General features: G+C 39.3%; 1 long non-coding RNA gene across 1 annotated transcript; it reads right to left on the bottom strand.

The window, feature by feature from the left end:
• Positions 1–1406: 1406 nt before the first annotated feature.
• Positions 1407–12363, bottom strand: LOC123731867 (uncharacterized). Its single transcript, XR_014392050.1, has 2 exons — positions 11795–12363; positions 1407–4191 (listed from the first exon to the last, which is right to left on the bottom strand). It is a non-coding gene; the product is annotated as an uncharacterized LOC123731867 (long non-coding RNA).
• Between the last annotated feature and the right edge of the window lie 1407 nt (positions 12364–13770).

The raw sequence follows: 13770 nt of genomic DNA, 5'->3' as shown, positions 1-13770 counted from the left end.
TACGACAGGGATGCCCAATTTTGCCATTTTTATTCATTTTGGTTGTGGAACTAATGCAAATTTGTATGGCTTAAACCATTTTTAACAAAGAAATCAAAATTTCCCAACTGGCTGATGATACTACTCTTTTTTAAGAGACAAAAACCAGGTCGCCCTTAATGCTATAACTGCATTTTCTATTGCATCAGGATTAAAACGGAATGTTTCTAAATGTGAAATCGTATGTTTATTTGAATCTGATGATAAAGAAATAGAAAATATTCCTGTAAAGTACTGTGTTTAAAATCTAGGAATACATCTGTCAAAAAACCACTTAGTCAGACAACATATGAATTTCTCTCCTACAATTAAGAAAAACAAAAATATATTTAATGATTGTCTACAAAGAGATCTTTCTATACTTGGGAGAGTACTTCTGTCCAAGGCAGAGGGACTGTCTCATTTTGTGTACCCCTCATTATCTTTATTTGTAAATCCTTCTACTTGTAAAGAGATCAATAAGACCTTTCTTGACTTCATCTGTAAAAAGGATATCTGCGTTTTCTGTGAAAAAGGTGAGAATCTGTCCCATTTGTTCTTTAATGTAAATTTGTATCAGAATTTTGGGAAAACCTTGCAAAATACTTCTTTACCATTATGAACACTGTCTATGTTTTTGACATGAAAGAAATAATATGTTACTATATGTTACTATTGCAATGATAACAAGACCATTGAAATGATTGTGAATATTTTTATTCTTGTTGCCAAATACTTTATACAAAGACAAAAATTGAATTTAACTATTTTATTAAAACATTAACCCCAGTGAATAACAACAAGAATAACATTTTCCTGAATCATTATAGATTTTTTCAGAGTGATTACAATTGCACTAGAATTGTTTATTTTTTTATTACTTCATTGATATGTTTTAGTATTTTCTCGTTAATAGCTGCATTCTGTTTTGTATGATGTAACAATGTAAATTGTTGATCTGTATTTTGAATTTAAAAAATATATATAAAATCAATTAAAAATAAAAAGACATCGCCTTCTGCTGACTGTAGTGGGAAACGCAGTTGAGGAACCAAATGTTTATTTTTCATTTATTCCATAAAAGTTGATTATTATATTAAGTCGTTCAAAGAGAAGCATGTGTTGATTGATTCGTGTTTAATGAGTGATAATTTAAAACAAACTTTAGACCCACTACATATTTGCATTGAACCATACTTCTGACATGGATCATTTTGACCCCAGAGGCATATCTTTTATCATAGCCAAAATGTGGTTTATTAAATTTTTCATGACTTTGTCAATCAACTTGATCTTAATACATCTAAATCATGGTTTAGTGTTTCTGTATCAATATGGACTTTTAACAAATTCAAATCCTTTGGAGTAATTTTGACTCCAGCCAAAAGCACCTTGGATAAATAGGACGTTTATTTCAAATCAAAATCAAATCACATTTTATTGGTCACATACACGTGTTTAGCAAATGTTATTGCGGGTGTAGCAAAATGCTTGTGTTTCTAGCTCCGACAGTGCAGTAATATCTAACAAATAATATCTAACAATTTCACAACATATACCCAATACACACAAATCTAAGTATTTGAATCTAGGTTTCTCTGTAGACATGATCCATCCCACCAGAGGGTGGAGGGGCACCTGTATCAGTGGTTTTGACCAGATAGACACCTGCAGACACACAGTATAGCGCCTCCCATGTACTCTCCTAAGATTGGACTTTTCTATACCACGTATCATGTGATTGTGTACAAAACTGCCAGTGGTAGAAAACTGCCAGCGGAATGCAGTGCATTCATAAAGTATTCAGACCCATTCACTTTTTCAACATTTTGTTACATTACAGCCTTATTCTAAAAATGTTGAATTGTTTCCCCTCATCAATCTACACACAATACCCCATAATGACAAACCATTTGCAAATGTATTTACTTAAGTGTTCAGACCCATTGCTATGAGATTCGAAATTGCTTTCAGGTGCATCCTGTTTCCATTAATCATCCTTGAGATGTTTCTTCAAATTGATTGGAGTCCACCTGTGGTAAATTCAATTGATTGGACATGATTTGGAAAGGCACACACCTTTCTCAGAGTGAAAACCAAGCCATGAGGTCAAAGGAATTGTCCATAGAGCTGAGACAGGATTGTGTTGAGGCACAGATCTGGAGAAAGGTACCAAAAAATGTCTGCAGCATTGAAGGTCCCCAAGAACACAGTGGCCTCCATCATTCTAAAATTTAAAAAGTTTGGAACTACCAAGACTCTTCCTAGAGCTGGCCACCTGGCCAAACTGAGCAATTTTGGTATTTTATTAGGATCCCCATTAGCTGTTGCAAAAGCAGCAGCTACTCTTCCTGGGGCCCACACAAAACATGACATAATACAGATCAATAGACAAGAACAGCTCAAGGACAGAACTACATACATTTGGGAGAAGGGCCTTGGTCAGGGAGGTGACCAAGAACCTGATGGTCACTCTGACAAAGCTCCAGAGTTCTTCTGTGTAGATGGGAGAACCTTCCAGAAGGACAACCATCTCTGCAGCACTCCAACAATCAGGCCTTTATGGTAGAGTGGCCAGACGGAAGCCACTCCTCAGTAAAAGGCTCATGACAGAACGCTTGGAGTTGCCAAAAAGCACCTAAAGGACTCTCAGACCTGGATGAAACCAGGCACCATCCCTACGGTGAAGCATGGTGGTGGCAGCATCATGCTGTGGGGATGTTTTTCAGTGGCAGGGACTGGCAGACTAGTCAGGATCGAGGGAAAGATGAACGGAGCAAAGTACAAAGATTTTTCCACTGATGAGGCTCATAGAACATGGGGGAAAACGATTAGGCTTCTAAATTGTGACACCATTAAAATACTCCTACTACAATGTTAAAACATTCTACATTGTGACATAATTTCATTGATATCATGAAACAACTCCTTCATGTATGTATTTTCTGATGTTTGATCAGAGATCTTTTATCAGAGTATATTTTTTGATATTGATTACAGCTATGAGGTTTCTCTCCTGTGTGAGTTCTCCGGTGTGATATTAGGGTGCTTGGGTGACTAAAACTCTTCCCACATTGATCACAGCTACACGATTTCTCTCCTGTGTGTGTTCTCTGGCGTGAAGTCAGCTGGCTGGATGTAGTAAAACTCTTCAAACATTGATCATAGCTATAAGGTTTCTCTCATTTTACATTTACATTTACATTTTAGTCATTTAGCAGACGCTCTTATCCAGAGCGACTTACAGTAGTGAATGCATACATTTCATACAATTTCATACATTTTTATTTTTTTATTTTATTTTTTTTCTGTGCTGGCCCCCCGTGGGAATCGAACCCACAACCCTGGCGTTGCAAACACCATGCTCTACCAACTGAGCTACAGGGAAGGCTCTCCTGTGTGTGTTCTTTGGTGGTATATCAGGCTGAATGACTGAGTAAAACTCTTCCCACATTGATTACAGCTATAAGATTTCTCCCCTGTGTGTGTTCTCTGGTGTAGAGTCAGATGGCTAGATGTAACAAAACTCTTCCCACATTGATCACAGCTATAAGGTTTCTCTCCTGTGTGCTCTCAGATGTACTATCAGCCAGCTTGAGTGATTAAAACTCTTCCCACATTGAGTACAGTTTTAAGATTTCTCAACTGTGTGTATTTTTTGGTGTGATTTTAAATCTGTTGAACTAACAAATCTCTTTCCGCAGCCAGAGCAGTGGTACGGTTTCTCTCCTGTGTGTGTTCTCAGATGTACTATCAGGCAGCTTGAGTGAGTAAAACTCTTCCCACATTGAGCACAGCTATAAGGTTTCTCTCCAGTGTGTATTCTCTGGTGAGTTTTCAGGCAGCTTGACTGAGTAAAACTCTTCCCACATTGATCACAGCTATAAGGTTTCTCTCCAGTGTGAATTCTCATGTGTACTTTTAGTGATTCTGATCTTAAGTAACTCTTCCCACACTCAAAACAGTGGTGAGATTTCTCTCCTGTGTGTACTCGCTGGTGTATTTTAAGTTCTGATGAAGATTTGCAATGTTTCCCACAGTCAGAGCAGAGGTGAGATTTCTTCTCTGTGGGTTTCTTGAGGTGATATGATCTGGAGAGACTCTTCTCTGCCTCGTTAGCATCATCATGTTGTTGAGGCTCCCCAGAGGATCCAAGATAGTCACGTCTCTCTCCTGTGTGAACAACAAGTCAGACAGATGGTTAAAGGCCCACAACAGCAGAAATCTATTGTAAAAGGTGATGCCAACAGCATAGCCATAATGTTATACAACAATTGACGTCTGTAATGAATGTTAAAATTACTTCACAATTGTCTTAAGACAGTCAAGTGAGCAACAATAGTCATATTTAGTCTTGTTTTCACATTAGTAGTAACATCAATGATTTTAGGCTAGAAAAAAGTAAAACATTTTGAAATCCTAAGCAGTGTGCCAGATGAATTTTTGGTCTCCAAAATAGGCCCCTTTCTGTGTTTTCTAAAATTGCGACAATGGCGATGCACACGCAATTTGGTTGCAGAAACACCTCCCTGCTAATGAGGAAACCACTAGTTATGGATGTTGTATATCTGCCTGAAGCAAAAACGGTGAGCAAAAATTTTAGTTTTTCCACAATGTATTCTGAATATTACAACACACTATCAGTGCAAGATCAGGAGTGCTACTCAAGGAAACTCACATTAAGCTCTGTGTCTATTCACTAATTCACCACCGTGGGGGAAAACTCAGGGGAGTTCTCATCGGCTGACAGCAAATATAGCCTCCATTTCCAGGTTGATTATGAGTGCATTTCACACTACTTTGGATTATAATTGTAAGACTCATTTGAATGTCCTGATTTATATAATGTTTATGTTATTGTTGAAAATCTACTACTTTATATTTAAAAACGTCTTCAACCAGTAAAATGCTCTTTGGCTCGTTTTCCATCAGCCTGACAATGAGGGTTTGTCCACTAAGTGTTTAACAAATTGACCCATAACTTCACCTAACAATAACATAGACCTACTGTAGGACCCATAACTTCACCTAACAACAACATAGACCTACTGTAGGACCCATAACTTCACCTAACAATAACATAGACCTAGGATTATAAATCATTTAATATTTCAGGTGAAACTTGGAAACTAAAATGTATTTGTCATGACATTTCATAACCTCATCACCAGATAATGTTGTGAATAGTCCCAGTAGGCTAAATGTCCTGAATAAAGGAAAATAGCTCTGTGTGTTGTGCAATAGCCTATCCATCAAGGAACAGTTCTCCACACATTATGAGCTAAGTATCTCTGTGCGCAAACAGACTAACGAGACCCTACTGTAAATCAAGCAGACAATATCACATTATAAACATCAATTTGTTTGGGATATTGGATCCAATGTGGATCACGGCATAACTGTCTTTACCGGTGTAATGAATGAAGAAGCACATTTGACTGGCATTCAGAAAATTATTTCCTGGATCAGCTGATGATAGTTGAACATGTGACTAAGTAAACAGCTACTGTATTAAGTATTATGTGTAATTATTGAAGAACTGCGTTAATGACAGTATCCATTTGGGTGTTGTGAATCAACTTAAGGTGAATCTGTTACAACCATTGGATTTAGCAAACTCTGAAATGATTTAGGATTTATGTGCCCATGAAAACTGTTTTCCCAGCATAACATAAGAAGACACTAAATGTTACGTAGTTAGAGAGCATTTCAGAGATCTGAATACAAAAACAATTGTCCGACAGCAAGATCCAGTATTTAAGTTAAAGTTCATCATAACGTTATGACTATAACTACTGTTCCCTGAAGGAGGGAAACTAGGTACAACATACTATTAAATCCACGCCTCGCTGGAAGCCCCGCCTTCCACAGGTTATGAGCGTGAGACTCTGATTTATTCCTTCAATTTAATTCCGCTCTTCACCGACCCAGGAAGTGGCGGGGCCAAACAGGTGTTGTAACTCGTTCATAACTGGCAGATCGGTAGAAATGGTAAGATAAATTGGCACTCCAAATGGAAAAGGAAAAAGTTTGCGGATTTACCGGAAACTTCAGGAGCATAACGTCCAAATTTACGAAGATCAGCAGCAGGTCGGTAATTGGTTATTTTCTTCTGGTTATATTGATCTCTGGCTTCCTCAAGTCATTTGTGTGTGTTAATTAGTTAATCAAACGCTTGAAGCATCAGTTCAAGTTCCGTACATACAGTTGATTTTATTAAACATGTGGGGTGTGTCTATATGAAAAAATACACGTCATAAAATTTCAACCAATCAATTGGTAGAAAGAAAATACTATTTTTTTTAAAATCTGGGACAGCCCTAGAACATACAGTTCATTTGGACCCCTTCCCTTTTCCCACATTTTGTTATGTTACAGCCTTATTCCAAAATGGATGACATCTTTTTATTTATTATCAATCTTCAGACAATACCCCATAATGACATAACAATACCCCATAATGACATCACAATACCCCAAACAGGGAATAAAGTTTAGAAATGCTTGCATACCAGGGAACCTTTGGCAAAACCAACTATATCATACTACAACCAATAAGCATACTACAAACTCAATGTACTTCACAAATAGTACGGTTAGTATGATTATTCCAACACAGCTCAGGTCTCTGGGCTGCCATTTTGTTTCTGTTTAAATCCTAGGTTGCCCCTTTAAAAAACCACACAATCAAACAACCAATCTGCAGTTGAAACAATAACAAAGATGTCATTCCACCACTGTTTTGGTAATAAGATGATGGATGGGGCTGGAGACATGTAACTACTCTCAAATGTGATGTAGTTAATGGAGATGGAGGTGTGTTCTAGTGGGTCTGGACAGGTGTGATGTAGTTAATGGAGATGGAGGTGTGTTCTAGTGGGTCTGGACAGGTGTGATGTAGTTAATGGAGATGGGGGAGTGTTCTAGTGGGTCTGGACAGGTGTGATGGAGTTAATGGAGATGGAGGTGTGTTCTAGTGGGTCTGGGCAGGTGTGATGTAGTTAATGGAGATGGAGGTGTGTTCTAGTGGGTCTGGACAGGTGTGATGTAGTTAATGGAGATGGAGGTGTGTTCTAGTGGGTCTGGACAGGTGTGATGTAGTTAATGGAGATGGAGGTGTGTTCTAGTGGGTCTGGACAGGTGTGATGTAGTTAATGGAGATGGAGGTGTGTTCTAGTGGGTCTGGACAGGTGTGATGTAGTTAATGGAGATGGGGGTGTGTTCTAGTGGGTCTGGACAGGTGTGATGTAGTTAATGGAGATGGAGGTGTGTTCTAGTGGGTCTGGACAGGTGTGATGTAGTTAATGGAGATGGATGTGTGTTCTAGTGGGTCTGGACAGGTGTGATGTAGTTAATGGAGATGGAGGTGTGTTCTAGTGGGTCTGGACAGGTGTGATGTAGTTAATGGAGATGGAGGTGTGTTCTAGTGGGTCTGGACAGGTGTGATGTAGTTAATGGAGATGGAGGTGTGTTCTAGTGGGTCTGGGCAGGTGTGATGTAGTTAATGGAGATGGAGGTGTGTTCTAGTGGGTCTGGACAGGTGTGATGTAGTTAATGGAGATGGAGGTGTGTTCTAGTGGGTCTGGACAGGTGTGATGTAGTTAATGGAGATGGGGGTGTGTTCTAGTGGGTCTGGACAGGTGTGATGTAGTTAATGGAGATGGAGGTGTGTTCTAGTGGGTCTGGACAGGTGTGATGTAGTTAATGGGGGTGTGTTCTAGTGGGTCTGGGCAGGTGTGATGTAGTTAATGGAGATGGAGGTGTGTTCTAGTGGGTCTGGACAGGTGTGATGTAGTTAATGGAGATGGAGGTGTGTTCTAGTGGGTCTGGACAGGTGTGATGTAGTTAATGGAGATGGAGGTGTGTTCTAGTGGGTCTGGACAGGTGTGATGGAGTTAATGGAGATGGAGGTGTGTTCTAGTGGGTCTGGACAGGTGTGATGTAGTTAATGGAGATGGAGGTGTGTTCTAGTGGGTCTGGACAGGTGTGATGGAGTTAATGGAGATGGAGGTGTGTTCTAGTGGGTCTGGACAGGTGTGATGTAGTTAATGGAGATGGAGGTGTGTTCTAGTGGGTCTGGACAGGTGTGATGTAGTTAATGGAGATGGAGGTGTGTTCTAGTGGGTCTGGGCAGGTGTGATGTAGTTAATGGAGATGGAGGTGTGTTCTAGTGGGTCTGGACAGGTGTGATGTAGTTAATGGAGATGGAGGTGTGTTCTAGTGGGTCTGGACAGGTGTGATGTAGTTAATGGAGATGGGGGTGTGTTCTAGTGGGTCTGGACAGGTGTGATGTAGTTAATGGAGATGGGGGTGTGTTCTAGTGGGTCTGGGCAGGTGTGATGTAGTTAATATTTGTATGATGCTGTCATTTGTATTTTTTGTATTGTTTATAAATTATCAAATGAAAAATATTTTTTTAAGTCCCAATGCAGTCACCCCTCACTGTTCTATTTTTGGAGTTATTACATAAAACCAATCAGAATTCAGAAGAATGCCAAAGTCAGGTGTGAAGTAATATGGAGGACCAGCCTATTCCCTATGATGTAAACTACAACAGAAATAACTTCAAATGTAGAACTTGAAATTAAACCAACCGTTTCCACTCATGACTTGAGTGATTAAAGTAAACCACAGTTTTGGAAATACATAATGCCATCGAACCAAATATCAAAGAATGTTAGCTATATGCAGTTCTCTTAGCCAGCCCGCTAACATTAGCTATTTAGCCAACTAGCTATGGTCAGCGAGCTGGAGCCCAACTACTGGAGACCAGTTAGAACCCAACTAACAAAACCCAACTAAAACATGCAGATCAAAAGAGCAGAGACACACATAATGATGTCATGGAAAATCCCCAACATCCAAAATAGATAGATTCCAGATGTCAGTCAGCTAGCAGTAAGCCAAGGTGGAAAAACGAACAAAACTCCCGTAGTGTACTTCACAGAGAATGCTGAAAAGTAGTGATGGGGAACATCTCCCTGAAGCATTCGTGAGCATCAAGTCCATGCTATATTTTGGGTAAATGGTGACTGGCTGACTGATTTATAAATAACAATGAGTAGTTATTTATGATGCAAGGTGATTTGTAGATCAATTAGTCTGCAGTCGCCTGCAGTGTGAGCTGCAGGCGGTTGTTCGATGAAATGAAGCTTCGAACATCATTGATCACGTGCTGCTGATAAATTGATACAGGCATCGGCACACTGCTTTGAAGTATATTGCTTAGCGATTTTAACGCGTGACTCGTAGCTGTCGGTATCAAATGTAAAGTACCTACCTAAAAGTTTTTTTTTAAAGGAGCAAGCAGGTGTGATTTTGTCTTTTGTTTTGAGGCCACGGTAAGAAGGCACCAGAGCCTAACGTGCTAATGGGTTCCCTCTAGATAACACAACCACACAGTGCATGAAAAGCATGAGGTGTGGCTAACGTTAGCAAGCTTAAGCTAGCTACCGAGCTAGCATAGAAACTCAATAGCACAGAGTAGATCCTCCATATGACGCTGAGAAATACTGCATTGTGGGTAGTTTAGAAGATATCCCAAAATAAATGAAAACATGTGTAATAACGAAAAACAACTGTTTGTACTTATAGGTAACCAGATCGTGAATACAACTAGGTTACTAAGTCTTTAACCACACTGTATTGTTACACTGGTGAGTAAAAACTCATGCTTCCCACCCTTTAACTTTTTGTCTGATAATTATAATATACATTTTACTCAACTGCGTTACCCACTCCAGTCAGCAGATGGCGATGTGGGGCTTTAAGGCAATGCTGCTAGTGTGATGTTTAATCTAGTGGATGGGACGCTTTTTTTCAACAGCAGCAACAGTTAGTCAGCCACCTCCGTAGCTTGCTAGCCAAAATAGCCGAACCAATAAAGCTCTTTAGACGCTTTCATGTGTATTAGCCACTGTGTTTTAAACACTTCTGTTGTCGAGTTAGTTATCCGATTTAATTTCATATTTACGGTGTTTCTGTTATTAGTCAGCTAGCCGGCTGGTTAAGTTAGCACTAGCCTAGCTAGCTAACATCTCCAACCATGAGCTCACTAAGCTTGCTTCAGAGTTCAAGTAACAGACACATCTCAACATCAACAGTTCAGAGGACCATCAGGCCTTCATGGTTGATATTGCTGCAAAGAAACCATTACTAAAGAACACCAATTAGAAGAAGAGACTTGCGTTGGGCCAAGAAACACGAGCAATGGACATTAGACCATTGGAAATCTGTCTTTTGGTCTGATGAGATCAAATTTTAGATTTTATATTTTCAGATGACCTGGCCTCCACAATCACCTAACCTCAACCCAATTGAGATGGTGTGGGATGAGTTGGACCGCAGAGTGAAAGAAAAGCAGCCAACAAGTGCTCAGCATATGTGGTAACTCCTTCAAGACTGTTGAAAAAGTATTCCAGGTGAAGCTGGTTGAGAGAATACAAAGAGTGTGCAAAGCTGTCATCAAGGCAAAGGGTGGCTACTTTGAAGAATCTCAAATATAAAATATATTTTGATTTGTTTAACACTTTTTTGGTTACTACATGATTCCATATGTGTTATTTCAGAGTTTTGATGTCTTCGCTATTATTCTACATTGTAGAAAATAGTAAAAGTAAAGAAAAATCCTTGAATGAGTATGTGTCTTAACTTTTGACTGGTACCATTATTTTCTCATGCAATTACAGTAGGTTGTATCGCTGTAGGTCATGCCAGTAGGTTACAGTAGGTTGTATCCAAGTTGTTGTATCTCTGTAGGTCATGCCAGTAGGTTACAGTAGGTTGTATCCAAGTGGTTGTATCTCTCTAGGTCATGCCAGTAGGTTACATTAGGTTGTATCTCTAGGTCATGCCAGTAGGTTACAGTAGGTTGTATCTCTGTAGGTCATGCCAGTAGGTTACAGTAGGTTGTATCTCTGCAGGTCATGCCAGTAGGTTACAGTAGGTTGTATCTCTGCAGGTCATGCCAGTAGGTTACAGTAGGTTGTATCTCTGTAGGTCATGCCAGTAGGTTACAGTAGGTTGTATCTCTGTAGGTCCTGCCGTTAGGTTACAGTAGGTTGTATCCAAGTGGAAACAATTATCAACCCAATGTGGAAAGTGTCGAATTTGGTCAACAACAAAATGAATGACTTATTTGCTACGTGAGGTTTACTTGATCTAACAGAAGTTTCATAATGATTAAGTTGTTATGTGGACACGTGACATACCAACAACTTTGATAAAAACACTATAGGAGTTGTCTCCAGATCGCTATGCATATTCATGCTAGTAGCTTAGCATCTCTCTCCATTGAATACAGGCAGTTGACGACAACAACCCTCATAGAATATAAACAATAGATAACAATAATAAGATGTATCCACCAATCCAAAGAAAGGATAGGCGGGAGCTAGACAACCCACAGTGCTGCTTTGTGGACAACGACTCCCCTTGTTAGGGCAGAGACTTCTTGTCAGCATATCCATCATCTTTGGTGTAGCCAACCCAACTCTCACATGGCTCTATTGGGGGGAACGGTGTGTAGTAAATCATCACTACATTAAAATCACTACATGCCGTGGCCCCCAGTCTGCTGTCAGCAGATAGACCCTTCTCAAATATATATGTCAAGTCACTTTTTGGAAACGGAACGGAGAAAACAAGGGGTAGCTTGCCCTCTATGTCGTCTGATTGTAGACATATCAGTAATCATCCTAGGGCCCTCCGGTGAAGAGGTATTGATGAGCCAACTCCGAATATCCAAAGTGAAAAAACTATTTAAGGCGGTACTTACTGGTGTAAATCAGATCTCCTACCTCCACCTCTTCATCTTTCAATGTGACAGAAATTTCCCCTTCCTTCTGAACTCCAAAAACTGTATCCTCTTTTTCTTCCTCCTCTTCTTTCACAGTAACATCCTCTTCCTCCTCTTTCACTCTGAACATGTCTTCCTCCTCTTCTTTCACTGGAACAGCCTCATCCCCAACTTCTTTTTTTACTGTGACATCCTCCTCTTCCTTCTCCCCTTTCACTACAATGTTCAGCCCCAGAGCTTCTTTCTCCGTCCAGCAGACCTCCTCTTCTTTAGCAGAAGGGGAGAAGCTTAGTGACCTCATTTTCGTGGATGTTAGCTAGCTAGCTATCATTAGCAACTAAGCTAGTGCTAACTTAACCAGCCAGCTACTATATCTGACTAACAAAAAACAACGTAATATTAAATTAAATAGGTTAACAAGTTGATACGATAGAAGTGTGTCTAAAACACAGCCGCTAATATACACCGAAAGCATCTAACGAGCTTGAATCTTTCGGCTATGTTGGCTAGCAAGCTACCGAGGTGGTTAACTTGTTGTTTTTGAAGAACCGTCCACTAGATTATACGTCACGCTGCAGCATCGCCTGAAAGACGCACATCGCCGTCTGCTGACTGGATGGAAAACGCAGTTGGGGAAAATATTATTTAAAATGGATTTCATTAAATAATACTATTGTATTGAGATATACAAAGACAGGAATGTGTTGATTGATTAGTGAGAATAAAAAAATGTTTACTACAGCACATTTAAGGCAGTTTCATTAAGTCAAAATAAATTTAAATAAGTAGCCAGCTACTGTCGGTCTATACTGCTCCTACATGGTGTAACAATACATCATGTAGATGTATATAATGAACAGATTAGGTCTATACTGCTCCTACATGGTGTAACAATACATAATGTAGATGTACACTAACAATCTAAAGTTTGGGGTCACTTAGTCCTTGTTTTTGAAAGAAAATCAATTTTTTTGTCCATTAAAATAACATCAAATTCATCAGAAGTACAGTTTAGACATTGTTAATGTTGTAAATGACTATTGTAGCTGGAAACAGCTGATTTTTTTAATGGAATATCTACATAGACGTACAGAGGCCCATTATCAGCAACCATCACTCCTGTGTTACAATGGCACGTTGTGTTAGCTAATCCAAGTTTATCATTTTAAAAGGCTAATTGATCATTAGAAAACCCTTTTGCAATTATGTTAGCCCAGCTGAAAACTGTTGTGCTGATTTAACAAAGCTTTTGTAAACAAAAGATTTGTTAAACCTTAAACCTGTTAAACCTAATGGCTGTGATCAATGTGGGAAGAGTTTTACTCAGCTAAACAACCTGATAGTATACCAGCATACACACACAGGAGAGAAACTTTATGGCTGTGATCAATGTGTGAAGAGTTTTACCACATCCAGCCAGCTGACTTCACACCAGAGAACACACACAGGAGAGAAATCTTATAGCTGTAATCAAAGTGGGAAGAGTTTTACTCAGTCATTCAGCCTGATATACCACCAGAGAACACACCAGGAGAGAAATATTATAGCTGTGGTCAATGTGGGAAGAGTTTTACTACATCTAGCTATCTGTCTATACACCAGAGAACACACCCTGGAGAGAAACCTTATAGCTGTGATCAATGTGACAAGAGATACTCTGATAAAAGATCTCTGATCAAACATCAGAAAATACATACATGAAGGAGTTGTTTCATGATATCAATTAAATTATGTCATAATGTAGAATGTTTTAACATTGTAGTAGGAGTATTTTAATGATGTCACAATGTAGAACCCTAATCGTTTGCCCCCTGTTCTATTGATTTCAGCATGATATGGATATTAGCCTCATCAGGGGAAAAATCCAGGCTCTGAATTGAAAGAGTACTATTTATGTGATTTAACAAAAAGTGACTAACAAAAAAAGAGCTGTGTTACACTTACAGCATTGGTGA

This window comes from Salmo salar, chromosome 04 (assembly GCF_965601325.2).
Source record: "Salmo salar chromosome 04, fSalSal1, whole genome shotgun sequence".
Taxonomy (NCBI): domain Eukaryota; kingdom Metazoa; phylum Chordata; class Actinopteri; order Salmoniformes; family Salmonidae; genus Salmo; species Salmo salar.
This window is presented reverse-complemented; position numbering and strand designations above follow the sequence as displayed.